The sequence below is a fragment of the Mercurialis annua genome, linkage group LG5, assembly GCF_937616625.2.
Source record: "Mercurialis annua linkage group LG5, ddMerAnnu1.2, whole genome shotgun sequence".
In the NCBI taxonomy this organism is placed as follows: Eukaryota; Viridiplantae; Streptophyta; class Magnoliopsida; order Malpighiales; family Euphorbiaceae; genus Mercurialis; species Mercurialis annua.
The window spans coordinates 41,680,049-41,696,614 of NC_065574.1; the positions used below are offsets into that span (position 1 = coordinate 41,680,049).

Consider the following 16,566-nt stretch of genomic DNA (forward strand, 5'->3'; position numbering starts at 1 on the left):
CGTAAACAGAACGAGTAACGAGTAACGAGCAACGAGCACCGGTGAATTGCAATGCAGGGACTAAACGGGAAATATGAAAAAGTTCAGGGACCAAAACGTACTTTTAAAGATAGTTTTTATTTTGGTTGAATGAGTTGCAAGGCAGCAGATATATACGATGATCGTGCAAGGTGTGACGGGTGCGATCATACCAGCACTAATGCACCGGATCCCATCAGAACTCCGAAGTTAAACGTGCTTGGGCGAGAGCAGTACTAGGATGGGTGACCTCCTGGGAAGTCCTCGTGTTGCACCCCTTTTTGGCATTTTTGCTGTCCGCGCCTGCATTTTTTTAATTATTATCGCCTATCGCGTAAACAGAACGAGTAACGAGTAACGAGCAACGAGCACCGGTGAATTGCAATGCAGGGACTAAACGGGAAATATGAAAAAGTTCAGGGACCAAAACGTACTTTTAAAGATATTTTTTATTTTGGTTGAATGAGTTGCAAGGCAGCAGATATATACGATGATCGTGCAAGGTGTGACGGGTGCGATCATACCAGCACTAATGCACCTGATCCCATCAGAACTCCGAAGTTAAACGTGCTTGGGCGAGAGCAGTACTAGGATGGGTGACCTCCTGGGAAGTCCTCGTGTTGCACCCCTTTTTTGCATTTTTGCGGTCCGCGCCTGCATTTTTTTAATTATTATCGCCTATCGCGTAAACAGAACGAGTAACGAGTAACGAGCAACGAGCACCGGTGAATTGCAATGCAGGGACTAAACGGGAAAATGAAAAAGTTCAGGGACCAAAACGTACATTTAAAGATATTTTTTATTTTGGTTGAATGAGTTGCAAGGCAGCAGATATATACGATGATCGTGCAAGGTGTGACGGGTGCGATCATACCAGCACTAATGCACCGGATCCCATCAGAACTCCGAAGTTAAACGTGCTTGGGCGAGAGCAGTACTAGGATGGGTGACCTCCTGGGAAGTCCTCGTGTTGCACCCCTTTTTGGCATTTTTGCGGTCCGCGCCTGCATTTTTTTAATTATTATCGCCTATCGCGTAAACAGAACGAGTAACGAGTAACGAGCAACGAGCACCGGTGAATTGCAATGCAGGGACTAAACGGGAAATATGAAAAAGTTCAGGGACCAAAACGTACTTTTAAAGATATTTTTTATTTTGGTTGAATGAGTTGCAAGGCAGCAGATATATACGATGATCGTGCAAGGTGTGACGGGTGCGATCATACCAGCACTAATGCACCGGATCCCATCAGAACTCCGAAGTTAAACGTGCTTGGGCGAGAGCAGTACTAGGATGGGTGACCTCCTGGGAAGTCCTCGTGTTGCACCCCTTTTTTGCATTTTTGCGGTCCGCGCCTGCATTTTTTTAATTATTATCGCCTATCGCGTAAACAGAACGAGTAACGAGCACCGGTGAATTGCAATGCAGGGACTAAACGGGAAATATGAAAAAGTTCAGGGACCAAAACGTACTTTTAAAGATATTTTTTATTTTGGTTGAATGAGTTGCAAGGCAGCAGATATATACGATGATCGTGCAAGGTGTGACGGGTGCGATCATACCAGCACTAATGCACCGGATCCCATCAGAACTCCGAAGTTAAACGTGCTTGGGCGAGAGCAGTACTAGGATGGGTGACCTCCTGGGAAGTCCTCGTGTTGCACCCCTTTTTTGCATTTTTGCGGTCCGCGCCTGCATTTTTTTAATTATTATCGCCTATCGCGTAAACAGAACGAGTAACGAGCACCGGTGAATTGCAATGCAGGGACTAAACGGGAAATATGAAAAAGTTCAGGGACCAAAACGTACTTTTAAAGATATTTTTTATTTTGGTTGAATGAGTTGCAAGGCAGCAGATATATACGATGATCGTGCAAGGTGTGACGGGTGCGATCATACCAGCACTAATGCACCGGATCCCATCAGAACTCCGAAGTTAAACGTGCTTGGGCGAGAGCAGTACTAGGATGGGTGACCTCCTGGGAAGTCCTCGTGTTGCACCCCTTTTTGGCATTTTTGCGGTCCGCGCCTGCATTTTTTTAATTATTATCGCCTCTCGCGTAAACGAGTAACGAGCAACGAGCACCGGTGAATTGCAATGCAGGGACTAAACGGGAAATATGAAAAAGTTCAGGGACCAAAACGTACTTTTAAAGATAGTTTTTATTTTGGTTGAATGAGTTGCAAGGCAGCAGATATATACGATGATCGTGCAAGGTGTGACGGGTGCGATCATACCAGCACTAATGCACCGGATCCCATCAGAACTCCGAAGTTAAACGTGCTTGGGCGAGAGCAGTACTAGGATGGGTGACCTCCTGGGAAGTCCTCGTGTTGCACCCCTTTTTGGCATTTTTGCGGTCCGCGCCTGCATTTTTTTAATTATTATCGCCTATCGCGTAAACAGAACGAGTAACGAGTAACGAGCAACGAGCACCGGTGAATTGCAATGCAGGGACTAAACGGGAAATATGAAAAAGTTCAGGGACCAAAACGTACTTTTAAAGATATTTTTTATTTTGGTTGAATGAGTTGCAAGGCAGCAGATATATACGATGATCGTGCAAGGTGTGACGGGTGCGATCATACCAGCACTAATGCACCGGATCCCATCAGAACTCCGAAGTTAAACGTGCTTGGGCGAGAGCAGTACTAGGATGGGTGACCTCCTGGGAAGTCCTCGTGTTGCACCCCTTTTTTGCATTTTTGCGGTCCGCGCCTGCATTTTTTTAATTATTATCGCCTATCGCGTAAACAGAACGAGTAACGAGTAACGAGCAACGAGCACCGGTGAATTGCAATGCAGGGACTAAACGGGAAAATGAAAAAGTTCAGGGACCAAAACGTACTTTTAAAGATATTTTTTATTTTGGTTGAATGAGTTGCAAGGCAGCAGATATATACGATGATCGTGCAAGGTGTGACGGGTGCGATCATACCAGCACTAATGCACCGGATCCCATCAGAACTCCGAAGTTAAACGTGCTTGGGCGAGAGCAGTACTAGGATGGGTGACCTCCTGGGAAGTCCTCGTGTTGCACCCCTTTTTTGCATTTTTGCGGTCCGCGCCTGCATTTTTTTTATTATTATCGCCTATCGCGTAAACGAGTAACGAGCAACGAGCACCGGTGAATTGCAATGCAGGGACTAAACGGGAAATATGAAAAAGTTCAGGGACCAAAACGTACTTTTAAAGATATTTTTTATTTTGGTTGAATGAGTTGCAAGGCAGCAGATATATACGATGATCGTGCAAGGTGTGACGGGTGCGATCATACCAGCACTAATGCACCGGATCCCATCAGAACTCCGAAGTTAAACGTGCTTGGGCGAGAGCAGTACTAGGATGGGTGACCTCCTGGGAAGTCCTCGTGTTGCACCCCTTTTTTGCATTTTTGCGGTCCGCGCCTGCATTTTTTTAATTATTATCGCCTATCGCGTAAACAGAATGAGTAACGAGTAACGAGCAACGAGCACCGGTGAATTGCAATGCAGGGACTAAACGGGAAATATGAAAAAGTTCAGGGACCAAAACGTACTTTTAAAGATAGTTTTTATTTTGGTTGAATGAGTTGCAAGGCAGCAGATATATACGATGATCGTGCAAGGTGTGACGGGTGCGATCATACCAGCACTAATGCACCGGATCCCATCAGAACTCCGAAGTTAAACGTGCTTGGGCGAGAGCAGTACTAGGATGGGTGACCTCCTGGGAAGTCCTCGTGTTGCACCCCTTTTTGGCATTTTTGCGGTCCGCGCCTGCATTTTTTTAATTATTATCGCCTATCGCGTAAACAGAACGAGTAACGAGCACCGGTGAATTGCAATGCAGGGACTAAACGGGAAATATGAAAAAGTTCAGGGACCAAAACGTACTTTTAAAGATATTTTTTATTTTGGTTGAATGAGTTGCAAGGCAGCAGATATATACGATGATCGTGCAAGGTGTGACGGGTGCGATCATACTAGCACTAATGCACCATATCCCATCAGAACTCCGAAGTTAAACGTGATTGGGTGAGAGCAGTACTAGGATGGGTGACCTCCTGGGAAGTCCTCGTGTTGCACCCCTTTTTTGCATTTTTGCGGTCCGCGCCTGCATTTTTTTAATTATTATCGCCTATCGCGTAAACAGAACGAGTAACGAGTAACGAGCAACGAGCAGCGGTGAATTGCAATGCAGGGACTAAACGGGAAATATGAAAAAGTTTAGGGACCAAAACGTACTTTTAAAGATATTTTTTATTTTGGTTGAATGAGTTGCAAGGCAGCAGATATATACGATGATCGTGCAAGGTGTGACGGGTGCGATCATACCAGCACTAATGCACCGGATCCCATCAGAACTCCGAAGTTAAACGTGCTTGGGCGAGAGCAGTACTAGGATGGGTGACCTCCTGGGAAGTCCTCGTGTTGCACCCCTTTTTTGCATTTTTGCGGTCCGCGCCTGCATTTTTTTAATTATTATCGCCTATCGCGTAAACAGAACGAGTAACGAGCACCGGTGAATTGCAATGCAGGGACTAAACGGGAAATATGAAAAAGTTCAGGGACCAAAACGTACTTTTAAAGATAGTTTTTATTTTGGTTGAATGAGTTGCAAGGCAGCAGATATATACGATGATCGTGCAAGGTGTGACGGGTGCGATCATACCAGCACTAATGCACCGGATCCCATCAGAACTCCGAAGTTAAACGTGCTTGGGCGAGAGCAGTACTAGGATGGGTGACCTCCTGGGAAGTCCTCGTGTTGCACCCCTTTTTGGCATTTTTGCGGTCCGCGCCTGCATTTTTTTAATTATTATCGCCTATCGCGTAAACAGAACGAGTAACGAGTAACGAGCACCGGTGAATTGAAATGCAGGGACTAAACGGGAAATATGAAAAAGTTCAGGGACCAAAACGTACTTTTAAAGATAGTTTTTATTTTGGTTGAATGAGTTGCAAGGCAGCAGATATATACGATGATCGTGCAAGGTGTGACGGGTGCGATCATACTAGCACTAATGCACCGGATCCCATCAGAACTCCGAAGTTAAACGTGATTGGGCGAGAGCAGTACTAGGATGGGTGACCTCCTGGGAAGTCCTCGTGTTGCACCCCTTTTTTGCATTTTTGCGGTCCGCGCCTGCATTTTTTTAATTATTATCGCCTATCGCGTAAACAGAACGAGTAACGAGCACCGGTGAATTGCAATGCAGGGACTAAACGGGAAATATGAAAAAGTTCAGGGACCAAAACGTACTTTTAAAGATAGTTTTTATTTTGGTTGAATGAGTTGCAAGGCAGCAGATATATACGATGATCGTGCAAGGTGTGACGGGTGCGATCATACCAGCACTAATGCACCGGATCCCATCAGAACTCCGTAGTTAAACGTGTTTGGGCGAGAGCAGTACTAGGATGGGTGACCTCCTGGGAAGTCCTCGTATTGCACCCCTTTTTTGCATTTTTGCGGTCCGCGCCTGCATTTTTTTAATTATTATCGCCTATCGCGTAAACAGAACGAGTAACGAGCACCGGTGAATTGCAATGCAGGGACTAAACGGGAAATATGAAAAAGTTCAGGGACCAAAACGTACTTTTAAAGATAGTTTTTATTTTGGTTGAATGAGTTGCAAGGCAGCAGATATATACGATGATCGTGCAAGGTGTGACGGGTGCGATCATACTAGCACTAATGCACCGGATCCCATCAGAACTCCGAAGCTAAACGTGCTTGGGCGAGAGCAGTACTAGGATGGGTGACCTCCTGGGAAGTCCTCGTGTTGCACCCCTTTTTTGCATTTTTGCGGTCCGCGCCTGCATTTTTTTAATTATTATCGCCTATCGCGTAAACAGAACGAGTAACGAGTAACGAGCAACGAGCACCGGTGAATTGCAATGCAGGGACTAAACGGGAAAATGAAAAAGTTCAGGGACCAAAACGTACTTTTAAAGATATTTTTTATTTTGGTTGAATGAGTTGCAAGGCAGCAGATATATACGATGATCGTGCAAGGTGTGACGGGTGCGATCATACCAGCACTAATGCACCGGATCCCATCAGAACTCCGAAGTTAAACGTGCTTGGGCGAGAGCAGTACTAGGATGGGTGACCTCCTGGGAAGTCCTCGTGTTGCACCCCTTTTTGGCATTTTTGCGGTCCGCGCCTGCATTTTTTTAATTATTATCGCCTATCGCGTAAACAGAACGAGTAACGAGTAACGAGCAACGAGCACCGGTGAATTGCAATGCAGGGACTAAACGGGAAATATGAAAAAGTTCAGGGACCAAAACGTACTTTTAAAGATATTTTTTATTTTGGTTGAATGAGTTGCAAGGCAGCAGATATATACGATGATCGTGCAAGGTGTGACGGGTGCGATCATACCAGCACTAATGCACCGGATCCCATCAGAACTCCGAAGTTAAACGTGCTTGGGCGAGAGCAGTACTAGGATGGGTGACCTCCTGGGAAGTCCTCGTGTTGCACCCCTTTTTTGCATTTTTGCGGTCCGCGCCTGCATTTTTTTAATTATTATCGCCTATCGCGTAAACAGAACGAGTAACGAGCACCGGTGAATTGCAATGCAGGGACTAAACGGGAAATATGAAAAAGTTCAGGGACCAAAACGTACTTTTAAAGATATTTTTTATTTTGGTTGAATGAGTTGCAAGGCAGCAGATATATACGATGATCGTGCAAGGTGTGACGGGTGCGATCATACCAGCACTAATGCACCGGATCCCATCAGAACTCCGAAGTTAAACGTGCTTGGGCGAGAGCAGTACTAGGATGGGTGACCTCCTGGGAAGTCCTCGTGTTGCACCCCTTTTTTGCATTTTTGCGGTCCGCGCCTGCATTTTTTTAATTATTATCGCCTATCGCGTAAACAGAACGAGTAACGAGCACCGGTGAATTGCAATGCAGGGACTAAACGGGAAATATGAAAAAGTTCAGGGACCAAAACGTACTTTTAAAGATATTTTTTATTTTGGTTGAATGAGTTGCAAGGCAGCAGATATATACGATGATCGTGCAAGGTGTGACGGGTGCGATCATACCAGCACTAATGCACCGGATCCCATCAGAACTCCGAAGTTAAACGTGCTTGGGCGAGAGCAGTACTAGGATGGGTGACCTCCTGGGAAGTCCTCGTGTTGCACCCCTTTTTGGCATTTTTGCGGTCCGCGCCTGCATTTTTTTAATTATTATCGCCTATCGCGTAAACGAGTAACGAGCAACGAGCACCGGTGAATTGCAATGCAGGGACTAAACGGGAAATATGAAAAAGTTCAGGGACCAAAACGTACTTTTAAAGATAGTTTTTATTTTGGTTGAATGAGTTGCAAGGCAGCAGATATATACGATGATCGTGCAAGGTGTGACGGGTGCGATCATACCAGCACTAATGCACCGGATCCCATCAGAACTCCGAAGTTAAACGTGCTTGGGCGAGAGCAGTACTAGGATGGGTGACCTCCTGTGAAGTCCTCGTGTTGCACCCCTTTTTGGCATTTTTGCGGTCCGCGCCTGCATTTTTTTAATTATTATCGCCTATCGCGTAAACAGAACGAGTAACGAGTAACGAGCACCGAGCACCGGTGAATTGCAATGCAGGGACTAAACGGGAAATATGAAAAAGTTCAGGGACCAAAACGTACTTTTAAAGATATTTTTTATTTTGGTTGAATGAGTTGCAAGGCAGCAGATATATACGATGATCGTGCAAGGTGTGACGGGTGCGATCATACCAGCACTAATGCACCGGATCCCATCAGAACTCCGAAGTTAAACGTGCTTGGGCGAGAGCAGTACTAGGATGGGTGACCTCCTGGGAAGTCCTCGTGTTGCACCCCTTTTTTGCATTTTTGCGGTCCGCGCCTGCATTTTTTTAATTATTATCGCCTATCGCGTAAACAGAACGAGTAACGAGTAACGAGCAACGAGCACCGGTGAATTGCAATGCAGGGACTAAACGGGAAAATGAAAAAGTTCAGGGACCAAAACGTACTTTTAAAGATATTTTTTATTTTGGTTGAATGAGTTGCAAGGCAGCAGATATATACGATGATCGTGCAAGGTGTGACGGGTGCGATCATACCAGCACTAATGCACCGGATCCCATCAGAACTCCGAAGTTAAACGTGCTTGGGCGAGAGCAGTACTAGGATGGGTGACCTCCTGGGAAGTCCTCGTGTTGCACCCCTTTTTTGCATTTTTGCGGTCCGCGCCTGCATTTTTTTTATTATTATCGCCTATCGCGTAAACGAGTAACGAGCAACGAGCACCGGTGAATTGCAATGCAGGGACTAAACGGGAAATATGAAAAAGTTCAGGGACCAAAACGTACTTTTAAAGATATTTTTTATTTTGGTTGAATGAGTTGCAAGGCAGCAGATATATACGATGATCGTGCAAGGTGTGACGGGTGCGATCATACCAGCACTAATGCACCGGATCCCATCAGAACTCCGAAGTTAAACGTGCTTGGGCGAGAGCAGTACTAGGATGGGTGACCTCCTGGGAAGTCCTCGTGTTGCACCCCTTTTTTGCATTTTTGCGGTCCGCGCCTGCATTTTTTTAATTATTATCGCCTATCGCGTAAACAGAACGAGTAACGAGTAACGAGCAACGAGCACCGGTGAATTGAAATGCAGGGACTAAACGGGAAATATGAAAAAGTTCAGGGACCAAAACGTACTTTTAAAGATAGTTTTTATTTTGGTTGAATGAGTTGCAAGGCAGCAGATATATACGATGATCGTGCAAGGTGTGACGGGTGCGATCATACCAGCACTAATGCACCGGATCCCATCAGAACTCCGAAGTTAAACGTGCTTGGGCGAGAGCAGTACTAGGATGGGTGACCTCCTGGGAAGTCCTCGTGTTGCACCCCTTTTTGGCATTTTTGCGGTCCGCGCCTGCATTTTTTTAATTATTATCGCCTATCGCGTAAACAGAACGAGTAACGAGCACCGGTGAATTGCAATGCAGGGACTAAACGGGAAATATGAAAAAGTTCAGGGACCAAAACGTACTTTTAAAGATATTTTTTATTTTGGTTGAATGAGTTGCAAGGCAGCAGATATATACGATGATCGTGCAAGGTGTGACGGGTGCGATCATACTAGCACTAATGCACCATATCCCATCAGAACTCCGAAGTTAAACGTGATTGGGTGAGAGCAGTACTAGGATGGGTGACCTCCTGGGAAGTCCTCGTGTTGCACCCCTTTTTTGCATTTTTGCGGTCCGCGCCTGCATTTTTTTAATTATTATCGCCTATCGCGTAAACAGAACGAGTAACGAGTAACGAGCAACGAGCAGCGGTGAATTGCAATGCAGGGACTAAACGGGAAATATGAAAAAGTTTAGGGACCAAAACGTACTTTTAAAGATATTTTTTATTTTGGTTGAATGAGTTGCAAGGCAGCAGATATATACGATGATCGTGCAAGGTGTGACGGGTGCGATCATACCAGCACTAATGCACCGGATCCCATCAGAACTCCGAAGTTAAACGTGCTTGGGCGAGAGCAGTACTAGGATGGGTGACCTCCTGGGAAGTCCTCGTGTTGCACCCCTTTTTTGCATTTTTGCGGTCCGCGCCTGCATTTTTTTAATTATTATCGCCTATCGCGTAAACAGAACGAGTAACGAGCACCGGTGAATTGCAATGCAGGGACTAAACGGGAAATATGAAAAAGTTCAGGGACCAAAACGTACTTTTAAAGATAGTTTTTATTTTGGTTGAATGAGTTGCAAGGCAGCAGATATATACGATGATCGTGCAAGGTGTGACGGGTGCGATCATACCAGCACTAATGCACCGGATCCCATCAGAACTCCGAAGTTAAACGTGCTTGGGCGAGAGCAGTACTAGGATGGGTGACCTCCTGGGAAGTCCTCGTGTTGCACCCCTTTTTGGCATTTTTGCGGTCCGCGCCTGCATTTTTTTAATTATTATCGCCTATCGCGTAAACAGAACGAGTAACGAGTAACGAGCACCGGTGAATTGAAATGCAGGGACTAAACGGGAAATATGAAAAAGTTCAGGGACCAAAACGTACTTTTAAAGATAGTTTTTATTTTGGTTGAATGAGTTGCAAGGCAGCAGATATATACGATGATCGTGCAAGGTGTGACGGGTGCGATCATACTAGCACTAATGCACCGGATCCCATCAGAACTCCGAAGTTAAACGTGATTGGGCGAGAGCAGTACTAGGATGGGTGACCTCCTGGGAAGTCCTCGTGTTGCACCCCTTTTTTGCATTTTTGCGGTCCGCGCCTGCATTTTTTTAATTATTATCGCCTATCGCGTAAACAGAACGAGTAACGAGCACCGGTGAATTGCAATGCAGGGACTAAACGGGAAATATGAAAAAGTTCAGGGACCAAAACGTACTTTTAAAGATAGTTTTTATTTTGGTTGAATGAGTTGCAAGGCAGCAGATATATACGATGATCGTGCAAGGTGTGACGGGTGCGATCATACCAGCACTAATGCACCGGATCCCATCAGAACTCCGTAGTTAAACGTGTTTGGGCGAGAGCAGTACTAGGATGGGTGACCTCCTGGGAAGTCCTCGTATTGCACCCCTTTTTTGCATTTTTGCGGTCCGCGCCTGCATTTTTTTAATTATTATCGCCTATCGCGTAAACAGAACGAGTAACGAGCACCGGTGAATTGCAATGCAGGGACTAAACGGGAAATATGAAAAAGTTCAGGGACCAAAACGTACTTTTAAAGATAGTTTTTATTTTGGTTGAATGAGTTGCAAGGCAGCAGATATATACGATGATCGTGCAAGGTGTGACGGGTGCGATCATACTAGCACTAATGCACCGGATCCCATCAGAACTCCGAAGCTAAACGTGCTTGGGCGAGAGCAGTACTAGGATGGGTGACCTCCTGGGAAGTCCTCGTGTTGCACCCCTTTTTTGCATTTTTGCGGTCCGCGCCTGCATTTTTTTAATTATTATCGCCTATCGCGTAAACAGAACGAGTAACGAGCACCGGTGAATTGCAATGCAGGGACTAAACGGGAAATATGAAAAAGTTCAGGGACCAAAACGTACTTTTAAAGATAGTTTTTATTTTGGTTGAATGAGTTGCAAGGCAGCAGATATATACGATGATCGTGCAAGGTGTGACGGGTGCGATCATACCTGCACTAATGCACCGGATCCCATCAGAACTCCGAAGTTAAACGTGCTTGGGCGAGAGCAGTACTAGGATGGGTGACCTCCTGGGAAGTCCTCGTGTTGCACCCCTTTTTTGCATTTTTGCGGTCCGCGCCTGCATTTTTTTAATTATTATCGCCTATCGCGTAAACAGAACGAGTAACGAGCACCGGTGAATTGCAATGCAGGGACTAAACGGGAAATATGAAAAAGTTCAGGGACCAAAACGTACTTTTAAAGATATTTTTTATTTTGGTTGAATGAGTTGCAAGGCAGCAGATATATACGATGATCGTGCAAGGTGTGACGGGTGCGATCATACCAGCACTAATGCACCGGATCCCATCAGAACTCCGAAGTTAAACGTGATTGGGCGAGAGCAGTACTAGGATGGGTGACCTCCTGGGAAGTCCTCGTGTTGCAACCCTTTTTTGCATTTTTGCGGTCCGCGCCTGCATTTTTTTAATTATTATCGCCTATCGCGTAAACAGAACGAGTAACGAGCACCGGTGAATTGCAATGCAGGGACTAAACGGGAAATATGAAAAAGTTCAGGGACCAAAACGTACTTTTAAAGATAGTTTCTATTTTGGTTGAATGAGTTGCAAGGCAGCAGGTATATACGATGATCGTGCAAGGTGTGACGGGTGCGATCATACCAGCACTAATGCACCGGATCCCATCAGAACTCCGAAGTTAAACGTGCTTGGGCGAGAGCAGTACTAGGATGGGTGACCTCCTGGGAAGTCCTCGTGTTGCACCCCTTTTTTGCATTTTTGCGGTCCGCGCCTGCATTTTTTTAATTATTATCGCCTATCGCGTAAACAGAACGAGTAACGAGCACCGGTGAATTGCAATGCAGGGACTAAACGGGAAATATGAAAAAGTTCAGGGACCAAAACGTACTTTTAAAGATAGTTTTTATTTTGGTTGAATGAGTTGCAAGGCAGCAGATATATACGATGATCGTGCAAGGTGTGACGGGTGCGATCATACCAGCACTAATGCACCGGATCCCATCAGAACTCCGAAGTTAAACGTGATTGGGCGAGAGCAGTACTAGGATGGGTGACCTCCTGGGAAGTCCTCGTGTTGCACCCCTTTTTTGCATTTTTGCGGTCCGCGCCTGCATTTTTTTAATTATTATCGCCTATCGCGTAAACAGAACGAGTAACGAGCACCGGTGAATTGCAATGCAGGGACTAAACGGGAAATATGAAAAAGTTCAGGGACCAAAACGTACTTTTAAAGATATTTTTTATTTTGGTTGAATGAGTTGCAAGGCAGCAGATATATACGATGATCGTGCAAGGTGTGACGGGTGCGATCATACTAGCACTAATGCACCGGATCCCATCAGAACTCCGAAGTTAAACGTGCTTGGGCGAGAGCAGTACTAGGATGGGTGACCTCCTGGGAAGTCCTCGTGTTGCACCCCTTTTTTGCATTTTTGCGGTCCGCGCCTGCATTTTTTTAATTATTATCGCCTATCGCGTAAACAGAACGAGTAACGAGCACCGGTGAATTGCAATGCAGGGACTAAACGGGAAATATGAAAAAGTTCAGGGACCAAAACGTACTTTTAAAGATATTTTTTATTTTGGTTGAATGAGTTGCAAGGCAGCATATATATACGATGATCGTGCAAGGTGTGACGGGTGCGATCATACCAGCACTAATGCACCGGATCCCATCAGAACTCCGAAGTTAAACGTGCTTGGGCGAGAGCAGTACTAGGATGGGTGACCTCCTGGGAAGTCCTCGTGTTGCACCCCTTTTTTGCATTTTTGCGGTCCGCGCCTGCATTTTTTTAATTATTATCGCCTATCGCGTAAACAGAACGAGTAACGAGCACCGGTGAATTGCAATGCAGGGACTAAACGGGAAATATGAAAAAGTTCAGGGACCAAAACGTACTTTTAAAGATATTTTTTATTTTGGTTGAATGAGTTGCAAGGCAGCAGATATATACGATGATCGTGCAAGGTGTGACGGGTGCGATCATACCAGCACTAATGCACCGGATCCCATCAGAACTCCGAAGTTAAACGAGCTTGGGCGAGAGCAGTACTAGGATGGGTGACCTCCTGGGAAGTCCTCGTGTTGCACCCCTTTTTTGCATTTTTGCGGTCCGCGCCTGCATTTTTTTAATTATTATCGCCTATCGCGTAAACAGAACGAGTAACGAGCACCGGTGAATTGCAATGCAGGGACTAAACGGGAAATATGAAAAAGTTCAGGGACCAAAACGTACTTTTAAAGATATTTTTTATTTTGGTTGAATGAGTTGCAAGGCAGCAGATATATACGATGATCGTGCAAGGTGTGACGGGTGCGATCATACCAGCACTAATGCACCGGATCCCATCAGAACTCCGAAGTTAAACGTGCTTGGGCGAGAGCAGTACTAGGATGGGTGACCTCCTGGGAAGTCCTCGTGTTGCACCCCTTTTTTGCATTTTTGCGGTCCGCGCCTGCATTTTTTTAATTATTATCGCCTATCGCGTAAACAGAACGAGTAACGAGTAACGAGCACCGGTGAATTGCAATGCAGGGACTAAACGGGAAATATGAAAAAGTTCAGGGACCAAAACGTACTTTTAAAGATATTTTTTATTTTGGTTGAATGAGTTGCAAGGCAGCATATATATACGATGATCGTGCAAGGTGTGACGGGTGCGATCATACCAGCACTAATGCACCGGATCCCATCAGAACTCCGAAGTTAAACGTGCTTGGGCGAGAGCAGTACTAGGATGGGTGACCTCCTGGGAAGTCCTCGTGTTGCACCCCTTTTTTGCATTTTTGCGGTCCGCGCCTGCATTTTTTTAATTATTATCGCCTATCGCGTAAACAGAACGAGTAACGAGCACCGGTGAATTGCAATGCAGGGACTAAACGGGAAATATGAAAAAGTTCAGGGACCAAAACGTACTTTTAAAGATATTTTTTATTTTGGTTGAATGAGTTGCAAGGCAGCAGATATATACGATGATCGTGCAAGGTGTGACGGGTGCGATCATACCAGCACTAATGCACCGGATCCCATCAGAACTCCGAAGTTAAACGTGCTTGGGCGAGAGCAGTACTAGGATGGGTGACCTCCTGGGAAGTCCTCGTGTTGCACCCCTTTTTTGCATTTTTGCGGTCCGCGCCTGCATTTTTTTAATTATTATCGCCTATCGCGTAAACAGAACGAGTAACGAGCACCGGTGAATTGCAATGCAGGGACTAAACGGGAAATATGAAAAAGTTCAGGGACCAAAACGTACTTTTAAAGATATTTTTTATTTTGGTTGAATGAGTTGCAAGGCAGCAGATATATACGATGATCGTGCAAGGTGTGACGGGTGAGATCATACCAGCACTAATGCACCGGATCCCATCAGAACTCCGAAGTTAAACGTGCTTGGGCGAGAGCAGTACTAGGATGGGTGACCTCCTGGGAAGTCCTCGTGTTGCACCCCTTTTTTGCATTTTTGCGGTCCGCGCCTGCATTTTTTTTATTATTATCGCCTATCGCGTAAACAGAACGAGTAACGAGCACCGGTGAATTGCAATGCAGGGACTAAACGGGAAATATGAAAAAGTTCAGGGACCAAAACGTACTTTTAAAGATATTTTTTATTTTGGTTGAATGAGTTGCAAGGCAGCAGATATATACGATGATCGTGCAAGGTGTGACGGGTGCGATCATACCAGCACTAATGCACCGGATCCCATCAGAACTCCGAAGTTAAACGTGCTTGGGCGAGAGCAGTACTAGGATGGGTGACCTCCTGGGAAGTCCTCGTGTTGCACCCCTTTTTGGCATTTTTGCGGTCCGCGCCTGCATTTTTTTAATTATTATCGCCTATCGCGTAAACGAGTAACGAGCAACGAGCACCGGTGAATTGCAATGCAGGGACTAAACGGGAAATATGAAAAAGTTCAGGGACCAAAACGTACTTTTAAAGATAGTTTTTATTTTGGTTGAATGAGTTGCAAGGCAGCAGATATATACGATGATCGTGCAAGGTGTGACGGGTGCGATCATACTAGCACTAATGCACCGGATCCCATCAGAACTCCGAAGTTAAACGTGCTTGGGCGAGAGCAGTACTAGGATGGGTGACCTCCTGGGAAGTCCTCGTGTTGCACCCCTTTTTGGCATTTTTGCGGTCCGCGCCTGCATTTTTTTAATTATTATCGCCTATCGCGTAAACAGAACGAGTAACGAGTAACGAGCAACGAGCACCGGTGAATTGCAATGCAGGGACTAAACGGGAAATATGAAAAAGTTCAGGGACCAAAACGTACTTTTAAAGATATTTTTTATTTTGGTTGAATGAGTTGCAAGGCAGCAGATATATACGATGATCGTGCAAGGTGTGACGGGTGCGATCATACCAGCACTAATGCACCGGATCCCATCAGAACTCCGAAGTTAAACGTGCTTGGGCGAGAGCAGTACTAGGATGGGTGACCTCCTGGGAAGTCCTCGTGTTGCACCCCTTTTTGGCATTTTTGCGGTCCGCGCCTGCATTTTTTTAATTATTATCGCCTATCGCGTAAACAGAACGAGTAACGAGTAACGAGCAACGAGCACCGGTGAATTGCAATGCAGGGACTAAACGGGAAATATGAAAAAGTTCAGGGACCAAAACGTACTTTTAAAGATATTTTTTATTTTGGTTGAATGAGTTGCAAGGCAGCAGATATATACGATGATCGTGCAAGGTGTGACGGGTGCGATCATACCAGCACTAATGCACCGGATCCCATCAGAACTCCGAAGTTAAACGTGCTTGGGCGAGAGCAGTACTAGGATGGGTGACCTCCTGGGAAGTCCTCGTGTTGCACCCCTTTTTTGCATTTTTGCGGTCCGCGCCTGCATTTTTTTAATTATTATCGCCTATCGCGTAAACAGAACGAGTAACGAGTAACGAGCAACGAGCACCGGTGAATTGCAATGCAGGGACTAAACGGGAAAAATGAAAAAGTTCAGGGACCAAAACGTACTTTTAAAGATATTTTTTATTTTGGTTGAATGAGTTGCAAGGCAGCAGATATATACGATGATCGTGCAAGGTGTGACGGGTGCGATCATACCAGCACTAATGCACCGGATCCCATCAGAACTCCGTAGTTAAACGTGCTTGGGCGAGAGCAGTACTAGGATGGGTGACCTCCTGGGAAGTCCTCGTGTTGCACCCCTTTTTGGCATTTTTGCGGTCCGCGCCTGCATTTTTTTAATTATTATCGCCTATCGCGTAAACAGAACGAGTAACGAGCACCGGTGAATTGCAATGCAGGGACTAAACGGGAAATATGAAAAAGTTCAGGGACCAAAACGTACTTTTAAAGATATTTTTTATTTTGGTTGAATGAGTTGCA

At 45.5% G+C, this 16,566-nt stretch overlaps 48 non-coding genes across 48 annotated transcripts; all 48 read left to right on the top strand.

Annotated features, from left to right (window-relative positions):
- Positions 1-177: 177 nt before the first annotated feature.
- LOC126683504 (5S ribosomal RNA) lies at positions 178-296 on the top strand. The gene has a single exon (XR_007641724.1). It is a non-coding gene; the product is annotated as a 5S ribosomal RNA (ribosomal RNA).
- A 232-nt stretch (positions 297-528) lies between these two features.
- On the top strand, positions 529-647 carry LOC126684902 (5S ribosomal RNA). The gene has a single exon (XR_007643066.1). It is a non-coding gene; the product is annotated as a 5S ribosomal RNA (ribosomal RNA).
- Positions 648-878: 231 nt separating this feature from the next.
- LOC126683505 (5S ribosomal RNA) lies at positions 879-997 on the top strand. The gene has a single exon (XR_007641725.1). It is a non-coding gene; the product is annotated as a 5S ribosomal RNA (ribosomal RNA).
- Positions 998-1,229: 232 nt separating this feature from the next.
- LOC126683506 (5S ribosomal RNA) lies at positions 1,230-1,348 on the top strand. Its single transcript, XR_007641726.1, has one exon. It is a non-coding gene; the product is annotated as a 5S ribosomal RNA (ribosomal RNA).
- A 218-nt stretch (positions 1,349-1,566) lies between these two features.
- LOC126683507 (5S ribosomal RNA) lies at positions 1,567-1,685 on the top strand. The gene has a single exon (XR_007641727.1). It is a non-coding gene; the product is annotated as a 5S ribosomal RNA (ribosomal RNA).
- Positions 1,686-1,903: 218 nt separating this feature from the next.
- On the top strand, positions 1,904-2,022 carry LOC126683508 (5S ribosomal RNA). The gene has a single exon (XR_007641728.1). It is a non-coding gene; the product is annotated as a 5S ribosomal RNA (ribosomal RNA).
- A 220-nt stretch (positions 2,023-2,242) lies between these two features.
- Positions 2,243-2,361, top strand: LOC126683510 (5S ribosomal RNA). The gene has a single exon (XR_007641730.1). It is a non-coding gene; the product is annotated as a 5S ribosomal RNA (ribosomal RNA).
- Positions 2,362-2,593: 232 nt separating this feature from the next.
- Positions 2,594-2,712, top strand: LOC126683511 (5S ribosomal RNA). Its single transcript, XR_007641731.1, has one exon. It is a non-coding gene; the product is annotated as a 5S ribosomal RNA (ribosomal RNA).
- A 231-nt stretch (positions 2,713-2,943) lies between these two features.
- On the top strand, positions 2,944-3,062 carry LOC126683512 (5S ribosomal RNA). The gene has a single exon (XR_007641732.1). It is a non-coding gene; the product is annotated as a 5S ribosomal RNA (ribosomal RNA).
- A 220-nt stretch (positions 3,063-3,282) lies between these two features.
- Positions 3,283-3,401, top strand: LOC126683513 (5S ribosomal RNA). The gene has a single exon (XR_007641733.1). It is a non-coding gene; the product is annotated as a 5S ribosomal RNA (ribosomal RNA).
- Positions 3,402-3,633: 232 nt separating this feature from the next.
- On the top strand, positions 3,634-3,752 carry LOC126683514 (5S ribosomal RNA). Its single transcript, XR_007641734.1, has one exon. It is a non-coding gene; the product is annotated as a 5S ribosomal RNA (ribosomal RNA).
- Positions 3,753-3,970: 218 nt separating this feature from the next.
- Positions 3,971-4,089, top strand: LOC126685109 (5S ribosomal RNA). Its single transcript, XR_007643261.1, has one exon. It is a non-coding gene; the product is annotated as a 5S ribosomal RNA (ribosomal RNA).
- A 232-nt stretch (positions 4,090-4,321) lies between these two features.
- Positions 4,322-4,440, top strand: LOC126683515 (5S ribosomal RNA). Its single transcript, XR_007641735.1, has one exon. It is a non-coding gene; the product is annotated as a 5S ribosomal RNA (ribosomal RNA).
- Positions 4,441-4,658: 218 nt separating this feature from the next.
- LOC126683516 (5S ribosomal RNA) lies at positions 4,659-4,777 on the top strand. Its single transcript, XR_007641736.1, has one exon. It is a non-coding gene; the product is annotated as a 5S ribosomal RNA (ribosomal RNA).
- Positions 4,778-5,002: 225 nt separating this feature from the next.
- On the top strand, positions 5,003-5,121 carry LOC126685049 (5S ribosomal RNA). The gene has a single exon (XR_007643205.1). It is a non-coding gene; the product is annotated as a 5S ribosomal RNA (ribosomal RNA).
- Positions 5,122-5,339: 218 nt separating this feature from the next.
- Positions 5,340-5,458, top strand: LOC126684888 (5S ribosomal RNA). Its single transcript, XR_007643053.1, has one exon. It is a non-coding gene; the product is annotated as a 5S ribosomal RNA (ribosomal RNA).
- A 218-nt stretch (positions 5,459-5,676) lies between these two features.
- Positions 5,677-5,795, top strand: LOC126684793 (5S ribosomal RNA). Its single transcript, XR_007642962.1, has one exon. It is a non-coding gene; the product is annotated as a 5S ribosomal RNA (ribosomal RNA).
- Positions 5,796-6,026: 231 nt separating this feature from the next.
- LOC126683517 (5S ribosomal RNA) lies at positions 6,027-6,145 on the top strand. The gene has a single exon (XR_007641737.1). It is a non-coding gene; the product is annotated as a 5S ribosomal RNA (ribosomal RNA).
- Positions 6,146-6,377: 232 nt separating this feature from the next.
- Positions 6,378-6,496, top strand: LOC126683518 (5S ribosomal RNA). The gene has a single exon (XR_007641738.1). It is a non-coding gene; the product is annotated as a 5S ribosomal RNA (ribosomal RNA).
- A 218-nt stretch (positions 6,497-6,714) lies between these two features.
- LOC126683519 (5S ribosomal RNA) lies at positions 6,715-6,833 on the top strand. Its single transcript, XR_007641739.1, has one exon. It is a non-coding gene; the product is annotated as a 5S ribosomal RNA (ribosomal RNA).
- A 218-nt stretch (positions 6,834-7,051) lies between these two features.
- Positions 7,052-7,170, top strand: LOC126683521 (5S ribosomal RNA). Its single transcript, XR_007641741.1, has one exon. It is a non-coding gene; the product is annotated as a 5S ribosomal RNA (ribosomal RNA).
- A 220-nt stretch (positions 7,171-7,390) lies between these two features.
- LOC126684520 (5S ribosomal RNA) lies at positions 7,391-7,509 on the top strand. Its single transcript, XR_007642695.1, has one exon. It is a non-coding gene; the product is annotated as a 5S ribosomal RNA (ribosomal RNA).
- A 232-nt stretch (positions 7,510-7,741) lies between these two features.
- On the top strand, positions 7,742-7,860 carry LOC126683522 (5S ribosomal RNA). The gene has a single exon (XR_007641742.1). It is a non-coding gene; the product is annotated as a 5S ribosomal RNA (ribosomal RNA).
- Positions 7,861-8,091: 231 nt separating this feature from the next.
- Positions 8,092-8,210, top strand: LOC126683523 (5S ribosomal RNA). The gene has a single exon (XR_007641743.1). It is a non-coding gene; the product is annotated as a 5S ribosomal RNA (ribosomal RNA).
- A 220-nt stretch (positions 8,211-8,430) lies between these two features.
- Positions 8,431-8,549, top strand: LOC126683524 (5S ribosomal RNA). The gene has a single exon (XR_007641744.1). It is a non-coding gene; the product is annotated as a 5S ribosomal RNA (ribosomal RNA).
- Positions 8,550-8,781: 232 nt separating this feature from the next.
- On the top strand, positions 8,782-8,900 carry LOC126683525 (5S ribosomal RNA). Its single transcript, XR_007641745.1, has one exon. It is a non-coding gene; the product is annotated as a 5S ribosomal RNA (ribosomal RNA).
- A 218-nt stretch (positions 8,901-9,118) lies between these two features.
- Positions 9,119-9,237, top strand: LOC126685110 (5S ribosomal RNA). Its single transcript, XR_007643262.1, has one exon. It is a non-coding gene; the product is annotated as a 5S ribosomal RNA (ribosomal RNA).
- A 232-nt stretch (positions 9,238-9,469) lies between these two features.
- LOC126683526 (5S ribosomal RNA) lies at positions 9,470-9,588 on the top strand. The gene has a single exon (XR_007641746.1). It is a non-coding gene; the product is annotated as a 5S ribosomal RNA (ribosomal RNA).
- A 218-nt stretch (positions 9,589-9,806) lies between these two features.
- LOC126683527 (5S ribosomal RNA) lies at positions 9,807-9,925 on the top strand. The gene has a single exon (XR_007641747.1). It is a non-coding gene; the product is annotated as a 5S ribosomal RNA (ribosomal RNA).
- Positions 9,926-10,150: 225 nt separating this feature from the next.
- Positions 10,151-10,269, top strand: LOC126685050 (5S ribosomal RNA). The gene has a single exon (XR_007643206.1). It is a non-coding gene; the product is annotated as a 5S ribosomal RNA (ribosomal RNA).
- A 218-nt stretch (positions 10,270-10,487) lies between these two features.
- LOC126684889 (5S ribosomal RNA) lies at positions 10,488-10,606 on the top strand. The gene has a single exon (XR_007643054.1). It is a non-coding gene; the product is annotated as a 5S ribosomal RNA (ribosomal RNA).
- Positions 10,607-10,824: 218 nt separating this feature from the next.
- On the top strand, positions 10,825-10,943 carry LOC126684794 (5S ribosomal RNA). The gene has a single exon (XR_007642963.1). It is a non-coding gene; the product is annotated as a 5S ribosomal RNA (ribosomal RNA).
- Positions 10,944-11,161: 218 nt separating this feature from the next.
- Positions 11,162-11,280, top strand: LOC126684363 (5S ribosomal RNA). Its single transcript, XR_007642544.1, has one exon. It is a non-coding gene; the product is annotated as a 5S ribosomal RNA (ribosomal RNA).
- A 218-nt stretch (positions 11,281-11,498) lies between these two features.
- LOC126685059 (5S ribosomal RNA) lies at positions 11,499-11,617 on the top strand. The gene has a single exon (XR_007643215.1). It is a non-coding gene; the product is annotated as a 5S ribosomal RNA (ribosomal RNA).
- A 218-nt stretch (positions 11,618-11,835) lies between these two features.
- LOC126683528 (5S ribosomal RNA) lies at positions 11,836-11,954 on the top strand. The gene has a single exon (XR_007641748.1). It is a non-coding gene; the product is annotated as a 5S ribosomal RNA (ribosomal RNA).
- A 218-nt stretch (positions 11,955-12,172) lies between these two features.
- Positions 12,173-12,291, top strand: LOC126684975 (5S ribosomal RNA). The gene has a single exon (XR_007643135.1). It is a non-coding gene; the product is annotated as a 5S ribosomal RNA (ribosomal RNA).
- A 218-nt stretch (positions 12,292-12,509) lies between these two features.
- On the top strand, positions 12,510-12,628 carry LOC126684569 (5S ribosomal RNA). The gene has a single exon (XR_007642742.1). It is a non-coding gene; the product is annotated as a 5S ribosomal RNA (ribosomal RNA).
- Positions 12,629-12,846: 218 nt separating this feature from the next.
- LOC126683529 (5S ribosomal RNA) lies at positions 12,847-12,965 on the top strand. Its single transcript, XR_007641749.1, has one exon. It is a non-coding gene; the product is annotated as a 5S ribosomal RNA (ribosomal RNA).
- A 218-nt stretch (positions 12,966-13,183) lies between these two features.
- LOC126684862 (5S ribosomal RNA) lies at positions 13,184-13,302 on the top strand. The gene has a single exon (XR_007643028.1). It is a non-coding gene; the product is annotated as a 5S ribosomal RNA (ribosomal RNA).
- Positions 13,303-13,520: 218 nt separating this feature from the next.
- On the top strand, positions 13,521-13,639 carry LOC126683530 (5S ribosomal RNA). Its single transcript, XR_007641750.1, has one exon. It is a non-coding gene; the product is annotated as a 5S ribosomal RNA (ribosomal RNA).
- A 225-nt stretch (positions 13,640-13,864) lies between these two features.
- On the top strand, positions 13,865-13,983 carry LOC126683532 (5S ribosomal RNA). The gene has a single exon (XR_007641752.1). It is a non-coding gene; the product is annotated as a 5S ribosomal RNA (ribosomal RNA).
- Positions 13,984-14,201: 218 nt separating this feature from the next.
- LOC126683533 (5S ribosomal RNA) lies at positions 14,202-14,320 on the top strand. Its single transcript, XR_007641753.1, has one exon. It is a non-coding gene; the product is annotated as a 5S ribosomal RNA (ribosomal RNA).
- A 218-nt stretch (positions 14,321-14,538) lies between these two features.
- LOC126684949 (5S ribosomal RNA) lies at positions 14,539-14,657 on the top strand. Its single transcript, XR_007643112.1, has one exon. It is a non-coding gene; the product is annotated as a 5S ribosomal RNA (ribosomal RNA).
- A 218-nt stretch (positions 14,658-14,875) lies between these two features.
- Positions 14,876-14,994, top strand: LOC126683534 (5S ribosomal RNA). The gene has a single exon (XR_007641754.1). It is a non-coding gene; the product is annotated as a 5S ribosomal RNA (ribosomal RNA).
- A 220-nt stretch (positions 14,995-15,214) lies between these two features.
- Positions 15,215-15,333, top strand: LOC126684570 (5S ribosomal RNA). Its single transcript, XR_007642743.1, has one exon. It is a non-coding gene; the product is annotated as a 5S ribosomal RNA (ribosomal RNA).
- A 232-nt stretch (positions 15,334-15,565) lies between these two features.
- On the top strand, positions 15,566-15,684 carry LOC126683535 (5S ribosomal RNA). The gene has a single exon (XR_007641755.1). It is a non-coding gene; the product is annotated as a 5S ribosomal RNA (ribosomal RNA).
- Positions 15,685-15,916: 232 nt separating this feature from the next.
- Positions 15,917-16,035, top strand: LOC126683536 (5S ribosomal RNA). Its single transcript, XR_007641756.1, has one exon. It is a non-coding gene; the product is annotated as a 5S ribosomal RNA (ribosomal RNA).
- Positions 16,036-16,267: 232 nt separating this feature from the next.
- LOC126684421 (5S ribosomal RNA) lies at positions 16,268-16,386 on the top strand. The gene has a single exon (XR_007642601.1). It is a non-coding gene; the product is annotated as a 5S ribosomal RNA (ribosomal RNA).
- Positions 16,387-16,566: the final 180 nt, after the last annotated feature.